Raw genomic sequence first — 15555 nt, 5'->3', positions numbered from 1 at the left:
TTTTCATCCACCGGGGTGCTGGGGGCCCACTTCATTTATAAGTGAAGGAGGGAAGAATTGGTTTGGAGGCACAGTCTGAGGGGAGGAAGGAAGTAAAGCATGGGGAGGAGGCACAGCAACTCCTCTCTTTCTGGCATTTTATACTGCATCGATACCCTGGAAGCTAGGGAATCTGGAGCCAAAAGCTGATGTAGCCCTTTAATTAGATACGTGAGAGTGTGAGCAAGGTGGAGGTCAGAAACACAGGCAGGACTTCACGAGACGTGGGCAGTGCTGCTCTGGGGGAGAAGTAATAAATTGGGAGACAGCTGGATGGAGGCTACACGTTTTTCCACTTTGAGTGATATCTTAAAGAACCTTCTAACATCCAGGTTACTGGTTGCCTTAGGATCATCCCTGGCTACAATGGTGCTTTCCAGGTGGGCTCCTTGGAGATGCAGTTATGGGGAGACTTTGTGGTCATTGCACAAGAGGGATTAGAACATGGAGGAAACTGGGTGGTCACAATTGTATTGTTGGACTGGTTTGTGGACCCACATGAGGCACTTTGGGGGGCCTTGAGGAATAACTATAGTCACTCAAAGACCTCTTTATTCATTCTGCCCTGGAATTTATGTACATTGTCCCAATTTTAAATGTTGGCTCAACAAAGTATAAACACTGTGTTGGCTGTATACAATGTGTCTGCAGGTGAAATTTGTTCTGTTAGCCATCAGTTACTTCTGTATAACTCATTAGAATTTTCAGGGTTTTTTTTGATATCTTAACTACTCAGATGCATCCTGGATGTACCACAAAATTATTTGTCAGATCATGTGGCACAGACTGCCAGCATCTTTCTTCCTTTGTATCTAAACAAGTATCATATATGTGATGGCAATGCTGCCAGTTAAAAGGCTATTTTCCAACCTCTCTTGCTGCCAGTGATAGACAGGTGACAATGTATCAGCCAGTGAGATATAAGTATCCTGAGGGACTCCTGAGAAGCCATCTTTAAAAGTTGCTGACTCATCTGGGAGGACATTTGTTCCTCTCCTCTTCCTCCTTCCTGACACCTACTGCAGACAAAATAACTAAAACTTGGGCCGCCATCTTGCCTCAATAAGTAATCCATCAGACAGAAGCTGGGCATTAGGATGGTGGAGCAGAAAGATAGGAAGAGTCCATCTTTAATGACCCCAGACTCTTTCCCTAATCTCCAAACTTCTATAGCTTAAGTGCAAAAAACACCCTGTCACACTGTTTTCCTGAGGCTTTTTACTTTATGCAGCCACCTAGTTCATGCAATCCATATGCTATGACATCGGTTTAAAACATATGGCTTCTGGGGCACCTGGGTGGCTCGATTGGTTAAGTGTCCAACTCTTGATTTCAGCTCAGGTCAGGATCTTGCAGTTCCTGAGATCAAGCCCCATGTCAGTCTCTGCACTGACAGTGTGGAGCCTGCTTGGGATTCTCTCTCTCTCTCTCTCTCTCTCTCTTTCTCTCTCCCTCTCTCTCTCTCTGCTCTTCCCCCACTTGGGCTCTCTCTCTTTCAAAATAAATAAACTTTTTTTAAAAAAAGAAAGTATGGTTTCTTTCATATACACAGCTTTATATTTTAGTCAAAAAGTCATTATTTACACATTTGTGTAGAAAATACGTAAAAAGTTAAATAATAAAAAAAAAGTAATGTTTGATAATTCAAGACAACAGTGTGAGAGACTTTACCTGACAGTGGATTATTGTTAAGCAAGTGAGAAGACCAGAAAGGATATGGGAATTGTACCTCTGGTGAAGGTGGTTTAGGTTGGCCTGTTTTACTAAGTGGGGTTTAAACATGGCAGCAGGGTCTAGAGACATATGTAAGGGCAAAGACACAAGTAATGTGAGTATGGTAACAAGAAAGAGCAGGCCATGTTTGTGAAACAGTGGGCACACTCTTGGCTTGAGGGGAGTTTTTGTGTTGGAAACCAGTAAAATGACCTGACAACCTCCAACATAGGGCCACCATCTTTTTCATTTGTGTTGCATTCGTGTGTTATTTCAGGGACCTCTTGCACATCTCTTGTCAGCTTTCGTCTCTTCAGTTTGGAAAGTTGTGGTCTTTTTCTAATTTGCTTCCACAGCTGTCTCTCATTCTCAGCCCCATTCCTGAACGGCACTCGGAACGTGGTACCCACTGCAGCACATGACTCGCTCTGGGGAAGGACCTCTTGTTTTAGAACAAGAAGAAGCTGCTTCCCTGTTATGTTTTCAGTAGCCTCCCTGACAACACCCAGTATTTATGTTAGCTGTTTTGGCTGAGCGCAAGGTCACACCCAAGACTTACAAGGAGGTGGTCACTATGTCGCTGAAGAAATGGTGCCAACATTGGACTGGTGCCGATGATGCTCTGGGGGACGCTGTACAGAATGTGGTGCGTGAACATCTCATGAAGGTTCTGGACCCCTCTGACCATGTGCACTCAGCCCCATTGCACAACCTACTCTGCTCCATTACCCGGAAGGGGGCTCAGGGCAGGCCGTGGGCTGGTCTGCGGCCCTGCCAGGACAAGGCTACTTGCATTACTTGAAATCCCTAAAAGAATCTGCTTTGTTGTAGAACTCAAAACTAATCTGTTTCTCATAATTCTCACTTTTAGGAACTGCATTAGGAATAGGCAAAAATTGGGTAGAGCTTCATTAGCATTCTCAGCCACCTTCACAAACCCAAGAATTGGAAAATGTTCCTTGCTGCATTACCTTTTGTCAGCAGCGTGGAGAGGCAGGCAGAAGCAGGCAGTGTGGCGGTTTGTGTCCACGGCTGGCCTCAGCACCTCTTTGTGCTTCTTCCCTTGCTGCTGACTCATGGCCTGCCTTTCATGTGCCACACTGACAGGGCATTTCAGTCATGCAGCTAATTAAAATCTTTCTGCAGCTCAACGGGACAAGTCCTTCAGTATATCACAAAGCACAAACAAATGTCATGTCTTTCTCTGACTGCCTTTTTCTTTTTTAACCTGTTGATTTACTTTCAGGAGGCATCACTTAATTATTCTTTTTTAATGGTTTTTTTTTTTTTTTTTTTTTAATTTCCAAGAGAAAGAGAGACAGTGTGAGCAGGGGAAGGTCAGAGAAATTAGGAGACACAGAATCCGGAGCAGGCTCCTGGCTCTGAGCTGTCAGCACACAGACCGATGTAGGGCTTAAACCCATGAACCGTGAGATCATGACCTGAGCCGAAGTCAGACACCTAACTGACTGAGCCACCCAGGCGCCCCAGGAGGCATCACTTAAAAAAGAAGAAGGAGGAGGAAGAGGAGGAGGAGGAGGAGGAGGAGAAGAAGAAGAAGAAGAAGAAGAAGAAGAAGAAGAAGAAGAAGAAGAAGAAGAAGAAGAAAGAAAGAAAGAAAGAAAACAACCAATAAAAATACTGATGAACATTCCCGATCCCCTGGCTTAAATGCATTTTAGGCTTTCCAAACCAGCAAGACAACAGCCAGGAAAACAGAAGGAAAGAAAACCTCACCTTTGCCTTTCAGGGTATGGATATGTGAGGAAACTTTGGATGGCTAAAAGTCAGACAGTGGTCTATCAGTTACAGACGTGTGAGTCACTCCAGGCTGTACTGAGACAGACCAGAGTTACCTGGAAAACACACAAAAAAACGGCCTGGCCAAAGTCCAGACACTAGAGGGACTGAACAAAAGGATTCCCAGGGAAGGAGAGGCTGTAATCAAAGCCCTGACAGCGCCCAGCCCCGGATGAAAAATGACTGTGAGAGTTCCCATTAAGGATACTTGAAACCACAGTTCTTATCTCTCCCTGCCTTCCCTTTTCCTCAGCGAGGGTCCGGCAGCCCAGCTCTTCCCTGCGACCTTATCCTGTGATAGAGGCAAGCTGTGTTCACATAGGTCAAATCTGGTCATAGAGCAGGGATGAGGTTACTGCTCCCAGCTGATGCAAAAACAGCAGCTTCAAAGCCACCTGGTTTGCCAGTTCCCTCAAAAAGAGCCACACCCAACAAAAACAATTCCTAAATTCACCCTACTGATGGGAGCCCCTGAATAAATGGAATGATTTTTAAAACAGAGAAGAAGAAGGAGGAAGAGGAAGAAAAAAAAAACCAATATCAAGTTTGAAAAAGGGAGACCATTAGTAGTCTGGAACACCTTACAAGATTTTGAGGAAAGATTGACCTAAAGAAAAGAGTTAAATATTTTTTCATTAATTCACAGCCACAATAGTCTTATCTTGGGAGAGCTTTCTGTTCACAGCCACGCAATGGCTGATTTTTCAAACACTAATTTCCTGTTCCTGGTTCTGTTCCTTGTGGGATTTATTAAAGGAAAAAAGAGTATAATATTCTAGTTATTGTGTGGTTGCCAGATAAATTACCTAAATATCGAAATGAGAAATTTGCTTAGATTTATTATATACAGACACTTAAATTTTAAAACGTAATGGTTGAAAAAGCAGAAATCTGTATTCATGGGAATGTACCTGAAGCGTTCATTAAATAGATTTTATGAAATAACTCTAAGGGAAAAGGAATAAATGACAACACAAGCTTTAAAAGTATTTTCCAGGGGTGCCTGAGTGGCTCAGTTGGCTAAGCATCTGACTTCAGCTCGGGTCGTGATCTTGTGATTCCTGAGTTCAAGCCCCATGTCGGGCTCTGTGCTGACAGCTCAGAGCCTGGAGCCTGCTTTGGATTCTGTGTGTGTGTGTCTCTCTCTGCCCCTCCCCTGCTCATGCTCTGTCTGACTGTCTCTCTCTTTCTGTCTCAAAAATAACTAAACATTAAAAAAAAATTAAAAGTAGTTTCCAAAAGGCACACCAGAGGTGAAGTATCTATACTCAATGGAAGCAAAATGTATTACAAATATTGACTCGGGAAAGTTATCAAAATATCAAAACCCCTGCCCTGAGTGATAACATACAGCAGCCCTTTCTCACCCGATGGAGAACACAAACACAGATTCTTAAAATGTTTTTGCTGATGGATATTGTAATATTCAATAGGCGAGGCTGTGCTGTAATGGCAAACAACCCCCAAATCTTAGGGACTTAAAACAGCAAAGGTGGGGTGCCTGGGTGCTCAGTCAGTTAAGCGTCCAACTTCAGCTCAGGTCCTGATCACATGGTTTGTGGGTTCAAGCCCCGCGTCGGGCTCTGTGCTGACAGCTCAGAGCCTGGAGCCTGCTTCAGATTCTGTGTCTCCCTCTCCCTCTGACCCTCTCCTGTTCATGCTGTTTCTCTCTCTCTCTCAGAAATAAATAAAAAATATTTTAAAAAACCAGCAAAGGTAATTTTGCTCATGTTGTATATCCATCAAGGGTCAACAGGACTACTCTGCCCACTGTGGTCTGCCGCCAGACAGACAACCTTCTTTTTACAGGCATCTTAGGCATCTTGCTATCTCTGACTATCTCCTGGACCATTAAAATGGGGAATTCACAACAGATTTCAAGACACACTGCCTAAAGGCAGATGCAGATTATAAATTCCCAGGTCATTGTTTGTCCTGGGAGTCGAGCCTCAACAAAAGTTAAATAAACTGAATCTTTCTCTTCTTTTTCTCTTTAATATAAAAGCTTTTTTACTCTTTAAGTATTATGGTGAAAAGGAATATGTGCGAAGTAAAGTGCCTGACCTTTCTTTTCTGTTTCTTTCCTTTAATCATATTTATCTTCCAGACTTTGTCCCATTGGCCATGTTTTGCTGACACAAACAGGACACTGTCTGAACTTTTGGAACATGTTCTCTAAGGTTTTCGGTAAATCATTTCTGCCACATTTTCAACATCAGTCATATGCTACTGTAATCAAGCCAGACTATGGCGCCAACGGGTGAAAGAAAGAGCCTATGAAAATTTCAAACTAGAAAATCATTGGAATTAATATTTTCTTGTCGAAATGAAATAGGAAATGAAGACTAAGCTCCCCCAACCCCCACCGTTTTTTGGGTTTTTTTTTTAAATATTTTATTTATTTCTAGGAGAGAGAGAGAGAGACAGCGTGAGCAGGGGAGGGTCAGAGAGAGAGGGAGTCACAGACTGAAACAGGCTCCAGGCTCTGAGCTGGCAGTCAGCACAGAGCCCGACGCGGGGCTCGAACCCACGAACCGCGAGATCATGACCTAAGCGAAAGTCGGACGCTTAACCGATTAAGCCACCCAGGCGCCCCTTGGGGTTTTTTTTTTTATTTTTTTTTTTTATTTTTTGTCTTCTTCAGAATGTGTGTGAGATTTAGGAGATGACATTGAGGAATTGAAGCCATAGGAACTGCTAGTTTCTTATCTCCTCGACACAAAATATGAGAATAAAAAGGGAACTTTAGTCTTTTTATCAGGCCAATTCAGAAATGTATTTGAGGCATGATAGTAATAATAGGAAATCATAAAAAATAGTAGGCATAATAGTAAACCACAATTTAACATTTATATCAACAGGCGTTTAAAAAACAATTTGTATGGTAAGGGTGATACATGTTTATTATGGAAAACTAGGAAATAAGGGAGAAATAAGAACAATAAGAAAAAAGAACCAGTCATAATACTAGATTCTAGAAATAATAATTGCAAAAATAATTGGCATTAACTTTCCAACATTTCTCCTGTGTCTGCAGTTTTTACACAATTGAAAATATACTATGGAGGATGTAACTATTAGTTTATAGACTAATTTGAAATATCATTAGACATATTTGAAATATCAACTTTCTTCGTTTTTTCTAAGGCTCAAACTCATTTCTATAGCAACACCTCACTCTGCCTGTGAGTTTAATCTCCATTAACTTGAGACAACGCTTTTCTTTCTAGGGTATATCTGAGTTGACAGGGGTTGGTGACAATGTGACATTAAGGGATGGTAGAGGCGTACTTGGTCCTCAAGTAGTCACCTCCATATGTCTCTACTAAGAAATTACCTGTCCCTGATTGCATTCTTTGTCTTTCATTTTTGTTTCTTTTTTAAGATTTTTTTTTTTTTAAATTAATCTCTACACCCAACATGGGGCTTGAACTCACAACCCTGAGATCAAGAGTCACATGCTCTACTGACTGAGCCAGCCAGGTGCCCCAACTCCAATTATGCTTCCACCTAGGAAACAAAATCCCAGGACCCACCCAAATCTGCCTCTTACCAACTCCCAATTTCTTTCCTCTTAAATCCAGTTGTACCTTTTCTTCAAGTATAGGAATATGCTGGGTTTTGGGTTGGTTTTTTTTTTTTTTTTTTACCTTTTGCCTCTCATTTCCAGACTCGCCCCTTTTACACTCTTGCTCTGTGATGTTGGGACTGGACTCTGGAAACTGTATTTCCCAGACTTCTTTGCCAGCTGCCTTCCTGCTGGTCTTGCCAATTGGCAGCAGCAGAAGGACCTGGAAGGCAGGAGGAAGGGAGAAGTGGCTTTCCTCCTGTTTATTGCCTGTTCTGCCGGTGTTGCCCAGGGCTGGTGATTTGTCCAGCAGCAGCAGCTGGCTCAGACTCAGCCCCAGGGTCCTCCAGCACCCAGGGTCTGCCACGCGGGCCCCCCTCACAGCAGCCAGCCATGGCTGGGTGGTGCTCCCATCACCCGAATCTGAGCCCCACTTCCAGGAGGCCCTCCCTTCCAACAGGCCCTGATGATACTGCCTCCAGATTATCACCTCAGAGCACCCCTTTGCTCTCTTAGCCCTCTGGCACCTGGACAGCCAACTTCCAAAATTATAATAGCTGTGAGATTTAGGTTTTCCTCACAGGACCCTAACTGATATTTCGAGGAGGGATTCCTCTTTCACTTAATCTTGATGTTTTTCCCTCAGAGGGATTCCCTATGTCTGATGTTTGTATCCCAGGCACCCAGTGGGAGTTCCTTAAAGGGTTCAAACAGTTGAAAACACAGAAGCTAGAGACTTTCTAGCTCCTTCTGTTTCCCATCCAGTCATACTTCCCTAGGCATATGAACACAGAACCGGGCTATGAGCTTGAGTTCGGGAGGGAGACAGGGTGATGGAAAAGAGGGCAATTGTTACAATGGTAAAAATATGGCCAAATGGTAATGCTTTTAAATAATGCTTTCCCCCCTGTTTTTCTAAGCATCCTTGTATTCCCTTTCTTCGCTGAGCCTTGCGCAAACTGCAGACTCATGAGCAACATAAATATTACTTTCACCCATTAAGCCATCAAGTTCCGGAGTAATTTCTTATGCACCTACATTATCTAGTACTGATTCTGTATTATGTGTGTGTGTTGACACAAACAGATAACTCAGTATTCAGTTATGTCCTATCTTTCAAAGTTTAAAAGTAAGAACCTTCATTAGCATGGCTTCAAACCAGACCATAGAAACCTCTGAAAAATGTTTAATGTATTTACTGCCCACAGAACCAAAATATCTGCAGCTCACTTTTCTGAGGGCTTTTCAGCTTTGTTGAATATATTGTTAAAATTCAAGTTACAATGTTTTCTTGTCCTGAGTTATCAAGCAGTTGAACTACTTTCCCCCCATTAAAGTTGATTTAAATACACAGGCTTATATAGGTTATATGAAATTTAGTTCCATGGCTGCCTGAACCAAAAGAAACGCAAGATGGATGATCTGTGTTAACTCTATGCAACCATATGTGTATTTATGGAGCTGAAAAGCAAGTCTGAAATTTTATGAGCACTTGAAAAGATCAGATCTTCAGAGAAAAGCATGTTCCTGCCTTCATAAATAGTGTACCAATAGTTTGTACATCATCTCATAACAACAATAAATATTCCTCAAAGACAACTACAAGTTTGCAATTGATTTTGATATTATTCCACACTGAATAACTTTAGGATTCAACAAAGCCAGGATGATGTTGTAGACCAATATGCAATGACAATATGTAGTCAGTTTGCAGAGCTTATTTAGCCCTCTAAATGGCTGAGACAAAGATGGGATTTGGGGTACTACAAGGCTGAAGTATAGCAAATACAGATAGGTTTGATGGGGGAGAAAGGTAGAATAAAGTTAATTTAGAAATGTTTCAGTTGGGAAGCACCTGGGTGACTCAGTTTGGTGGGTGTCTGACTACAGCTCAGGTCATGATCTCATGGTTCGTGGGTTTGAACCCCACATTGGGCTCTGTGCTAACAGTCAGCTTGGAGCCTGAAGCCTGCTTCAGATTCTGTGTCTCCCTCTCTCTCTGTCCAGATCCCCCATGAGACTCACACTCTGTCTCTCTCTCTCAAAAATAAACATTAAATAAAAGAAAAAAATATATATAAAAGAAGTGTTGCAACTGGCCTCAAATATGGTATCAGAATGAATAAAAAGTATATTTTCAGACAAAATTAATAGTTGAATGAGGAGCAAATGTAACTATAAATGAAGGTACTCAATAATTCTATAAACAAACATATACATTTAATTCACTTTACAAGAGGAAAATTAACTCCATACCTTTAGAAGTACGGAATGTTTTCTCGAAGCAATTTTGAATGGTAATATGCTAGAATGATGGCTTAATTGCACAAAAATTTTGCTTAATTCATTGGAAGTCCCCCTGAAGAAGTCAGTGTGAGAACTGGGGAATCTGGGGAATTCCATCGTTGGTTAGAGGCCATCTTCATTACTGTTGGAGGTGAGTGTGGTTTGGGGTGACCAACAATAAAAAGGATTCCAGGGTTTGCTAAACCATCATTTGCAAACAGGCTTCGGAAGGGCAATCTGGTTGGTGCTATGGGTTTAGAATTGGGGAAGAGTGCATTTCATGTGCTGGCTGGCCTGGAGAACAGCTGATTCCCACAGGGTGTTCAGACAAGACCAAGCATAGCCCCTTAGTGGGCTTGGGATTGCTCTGGGCCCCAGAGGTAGAAGGAAAGGCTTTCATTGGCCCACGGTACCTGTCCTAGGAGGTTTGGTTGCAATCTTAAACAGAATTACAAAACTAGCTTTATAATCAGAACCCAGACTTTCTTGGGCTAATGAAAGGCAGAGTAAGATAAAAATAGTCTAAAATTGTTTTTTCTTTCCTTTTTATTTTCTTATGCAATGAAGTGGCAGATCCCGAGTGCACAGCTCAATGAATTTTTATATATGCAAAGGCCCATGAGACTAACACTCAGGTCAAGATCAGGAAATTTTTCTGTTCCTCGGGAAGTTGCATTGTGCCTCTTTTCAGACCATACTCCCAACGTAACCACCCTTCTGACCTTCAAGACATACATTAGTCTTACTTGTTTTTGAATAGAAAGGGTATTTGAAATATTTAACATAAATATGGATAGTTACTCATCTCCCAGGGGCGTTGCAGATGGTTTATTTCTTTATTTTTTTTCGTTTGTTTATTTGTTCAAACACCGTCTGGTACCAACTCTGTCCACCAGGCAGTGGGCAGACAAAATTGAACAAGAAAGAATCAGTGTCAGCCCATGGGAAATGTTAGAGTCAAGGGGAAGATGCACACAAGTTGGCAGCCAATGATGGTGCAGCGTGGTAAGTGCTACTCCGGAGGAAGTGCCAGGTGCCGCAAGCAGGGTGTGGAATGAGCACTTGGGGGAACAGAAGTGGCTAAGAAGACAGAGATGAGGAAAAAAATACAGAAGTACAGGGAACAGGGGAGCCAGTGCTCAGAGGCTTTGACTGTTTGGGGAGCTGAAAGACAAAACATTCCCTGCGTCTAGACAAGTGAACTAGGGCCAGCTCCTGTGGGACTTTTCAGAGCGCATATCAGAGTTTGTGCTTGTCTTCAAGGGCAATAGGAAGCCACTGAACCCTTTTCAGCAAGGGACTGTCATCATCACATTGGCTGTTTGTCTTAAAGCAGCACATAGAACAGTATAGAAATGGTTTGGAAAACAACTTTGCTTTGAGATTCTTGTGTAGGGTGAAACACCTGAGCTAGCATCCCTCCCACCAGACACAACTTTTTATGTCACCGGTGTTTGAGCCTAAGTGGCAAGAAAGTGGGCAACAAAATGTACCCAAGGAAATAGGCTGTGACTAAAGAAATGAAGCAGCATTTGGCTGATGTACTACTTGATTCTAATTTAGTAGAAAGCCATCAATAATAGGAGCAAGTTAAATAATGGGCCCAATGGTCACAGCTGCAGATGCAGGGTTCACTTCAATGTCCCTATGATAAGACGTCACCACCACACCTGGAATTCTCTATTTTACATATTAACTTTACTTAAGTCTTTTTTAAAAAGTTTTTAATGTTTTATTTATTTCTGAGAGAGAGAGATTGACAGTGTGGGGAGGGGAGGGTCAAAGAGAGAGGGAGGCACAGACTCCGAAGCAGTCTCCAGGCTCTGAGCTGGCTGTCAGCAAAGAGCCCAACGTGGGCTCGAACCCACAAACCATGAGAACATGATCTGAGCCGAAGTCGGACGCTTAACCGACTGAGCCACCCAGGTGCCCCTAAGTCTTTTTTAAAAATCTACATTTCTTTTTGTTTGTTTTTATTTTTAAATTTTATTTAAATTCAAGTTAGTTAACATACCGTGTAATAATGGTTTCAGGCTAGAATTTAGTGATTCATCACTTGCATATAATGCCCAGGGCTCATCCCAACAAGTACCCTCCTTAATGCCCATCACACTTTTAGCCCATCTCCACACCCAACATCCCTCTGACAATCTTTAGTTTGTTCTCTGTATTTTAAGAGTCTGTTATGATTTGTCTCCTTATCTGTTTTTATCTTCTTTTTCCTTTCCTTACCCTGTGTTTATCTGTTTTGTTTCTAAAATTCCACATATAAGTGAAATCATATGATATTTATCTTTCTCTGACTGACTTATTTTGCTTAGCATAATATATTCTAGTTCCATCTGCATTGTTGCAAATGGCAATATTTCATTCTTTTTGATCACTAATATTCCATTGTGTGTGTATGTGTGTGTATATATATATATACACACTATATATATAGATAGATATCTTCATTCTTTTTGATCACTAATATTCCATTGTGTGTGTGTGTATATATATATACACACACACACTATATATATAGAGAGAGAGATATACACTGTATATATATATGTAGATAGATATCTACATTTCTATGATGATCATCATTAGCCTGAAAAATCCAGGAGGAAAGTGTCAAAACCATCTTCACTGACTTCTAATTTCTAGGTCTAAACCTATATTTATATTAATGTTCTGAATAATTTTTTCAAACATCTGCCCTGTTCGCTTGAAGTTTGAATCATCCAAGTGGATGTCCAAGCTGATTACATCGACAAGTCATCACCAAAGTCCATCCTGTCTTTTCATGTAGCCACAGGTTGAGTTGTTCAAGGCTTTGCCCCCTTGACTGCGATAAACTGAACCACAATGCTTTCATCAATGTCACTTTTGTCATGGTTGGGGTATATGTATTATACTCAAGTGTCTGTAAAGCAGTATTCTTTTTTACCATGTTGACAAACTGTGAAACAAACAGTTGATAGGTAGATATTGCTAGAAAAATTCTTGCTCTGGGAACAAACTCCAGTGTGATTTCATCCTAGTAACTAGTGATTTATAACAAATTCCAGTGACGTATGTGCCTCTCTTCCTAACTGAATCATAAACCTTTTGGAGGACAAGTAAGGGCTGAATTGTGTCTATCCAAATTCATATATTAAAATCCTAAGCCCCAGTGCCTCAAAATGTGACCTTATTGGGAAATAGGGTCATTGCAGGGATAATTAATTAAGACGAGGTCATCCCGTGTTAGGGTGGACCTCTATTCCAATATGACAGGTGTCCTTTAAGAGGGAGAAATCTGGAGTGCCTAGGTGGTTTAGTCAGTTGTGCATCTGACTCTTGATCTTGACTCCGGTCATGATCTCATGGATTGTGGGACTGAGCCCCACAACAAGCTCCTCTCTGTTAACAGAGCATGCTTGAAATTCTTTCTCCTCTCTCTCTCCCCTTCCCCTGCTTGTGCGCGCGCACTCTCTCCAAGAAATAATTAAACTTTCAAAAAAGGGGGAAGGGAGAAATCTGAACAAAGACGTGAATTCAGGGAGGACACATGTGAAGACTGACATTAGGCTGCCTCAAGACAGGGAACTACCAACAACTGGGAGAAAAGCCTGGAACAGATCCTTCCTTGGTGCCTTCTGAAGAAGGCTCACCTGCTGACACCTAGATATCAGACTTCTGGGCTTCAGAACTGTGAGACAATAAAATGCTGTTTTTCCAAGCTATCCAGTTTATGAAACTTGGTTATTGAAGCTCTGGCAAATGAATACAGCAAGGATTGTGGCTCGCCCATTTTTGTGTGCCCCACAGGGATTCATGAATGTTGGCGAAATTGATGTTGCAGTCATACACCCCAGGAGACCTGAAGCTTGGGCCAGTGAAAGCAATAACATGCCTGGAATTGGGATCTTCAGATCTCCTCCTTGTCTTGAGATCACCACTTGGAAATGTGTTGGGGTGATACCAGTTCCTTGTACCTGGTGAGGAGACAGGCATGCACTCAGATCATCTACCTATCCCCTACCTCACCTCTACTCTGCAAGAGGACCACAATGGAGTTTCTTAATGTACTAGATGGGATACTCGTCCAGAGGGGCTGAAACATCCACAGCAGGACATTTTTCAAGGACATTCAACCCCCTCAGTGTCCTAGGAAGCTCATTGCCCTCAGTTCTTATAGACAAATGCTTGAAATCATATGTACCCTTTACCAGCATTAAAAGAATTTGCACCCTGTGCCTGAGTGCACCTTTCAATCAGTCAAATGCCTGGTCCATTGTGACTCAGGAGAAAATGTTAATGAAATATCTGAAAGGAGCCTCCACTCAAATCGAAAGGAAGAGCCTACTGGCCGCTGAACAAAGGGAAAATACTGGGGGGATCTAGACAGGACTAGCTCTCATCTTTTTGTTTTGTGAAGTCTTCTTTCCCACTAAATATAACCCTCATGTTGCTCAGACTGTCTCTGTCTCAGTGCACACCCCAAGGAAGAAGATGTTGCCCTGTCTACTCCTGCATTTAAATTGCCATCTTATTATTTTAAAGTTTCAAAGTTGGTAGTTTGTTAGTGGAGATGGAGATATATATATATATATATGTCTATATATGTCTATATATATACAGATATAGATATATATCATGCCCCCTTGACATGCTCCTCATTCATACACACACACACACACACACACACACACACACACACAGATGAGTGTGTGAAGTGCATGAATCTTTTTAAAAAAATTTTTTTAATGTTTATTTATTTTTGACAGAGAGAGAGAGCAGGGGAGGGGCAGAGAGAGAAGGAGACACAGAATCTGAAGCAGGCTGGGCTCTGAGCTATCAGCATAGACCCAGATGCAGGGCTCGAACTCACAAACCATGAGATCATGACCTGAGCTGAAGTGGGACACTTAATCGAATAAGCCACTCAGGTGCCCCTGTAGTGCATGAATCTTAAGTGTGCAGCTCCATGAAGTTTTATATATGGAAATGCTTGTCCCATGGTCCATGTCATCAAGATCTAGAACATTTCCAGCACCTTGGAAGATTCTCCTTGTGTTCTTTCCAGGCTTGTACGTGTATGACTTTTAATTAACCATTAAATTATTTTTCTGAAACTTACTGACAGAGAATGCCTTCTGTACATTTGAGAATCTATGGTAGTTCACACGGCACGTAAAAGGTAAAATCAGGCCCAGAGCTTGCCGTGTTGCCTTTGCATGGTGTGCATAGAGCAGAGTTTGCAAACTGGCTGCCTGTGGGTGAAATCTGCTCTTCAGACATGATTTATGTGGACCGACTGAAAAATGTCTTCCAAAAATGGAGCCATAATTTAAAATTAAGGTATTTCATATGAAAACCCAAATTTGGAGAGGGGCAAAGGGGCTTCTCTTTAAAAATTGGGAAGTTTTGCGCATTCCTGCTTGGAAGAAGTCACCTGGTGCCAGGCAGGGGCTGCCCCCTTGACATGCTTCTGCCCACTGATCTTGTGCACCCACGTTAGCTGCTTGGTCCTTGGGCCAGTGACAACAAGGCAAATGGTAAATGTAAGACAGACTTTCAGCAGGGGACTATTTTCCCCCTAGAAGAAATAAACACCTTCAGTACTACTCAAATATTTTTAAAGAAAAATGGAAGGGCACCTGGGCGGCTCAGTTGGTTAACCGTTCACTCAGGTCATGATCTCATGGTTTGTGAGTTTGAATGCTGCATCAGGCTTTGTGCTAACAGCATGGAGCCTGCTTGGGTCCCTCTGTCTCCCTCTCTCTCTCTGCCCCTCCCTTGCTCATACTCTCTCTCTCAAAAATAAGTAAACGTTAAAAAAAAGAAAAGAAAAATGCAATTGAATTTTAAGTAGTACATTATTTCTTATAACTTCATATGGTAATTTATTTTCTGAAAATAGCTATTATTTATTGTATAACCTTCCAACTAGTTTTACACAGGCACACACACACACACACACACACACACACACACACAGTGCTGATGTCTAACATCCGCATGCTAACTAATGTTTAATTTTTCAATATGAACATTATACTGAAAGGCACTCATCTGTGGTGTGGCCACCACTTCAACTCTGTTTTTGTATCTTTTCTGCATAACTAGTTCCATTAAGTTTCAAACTGAATAGACTCATCTTCTGTGATTCTGTTTTC

Source organism: Crocuta crocuta, unplaced genomic scaffold (assembly GCF_008692635.1).
Source record: "Crocuta crocuta isolate KB4526 unplaced genomic scaffold, BGI_CrCroc_1.0 scaffold229, whole genome shotgun sequence".
In the NCBI taxonomy this organism is placed as follows: Eukaryota; Metazoa; Chordata; class Mammalia; order Carnivora; family Hyaenidae; genus Crocuta; species Crocuta crocuta.
This window is presented reverse-complemented; position numbering follows the sequence as displayed.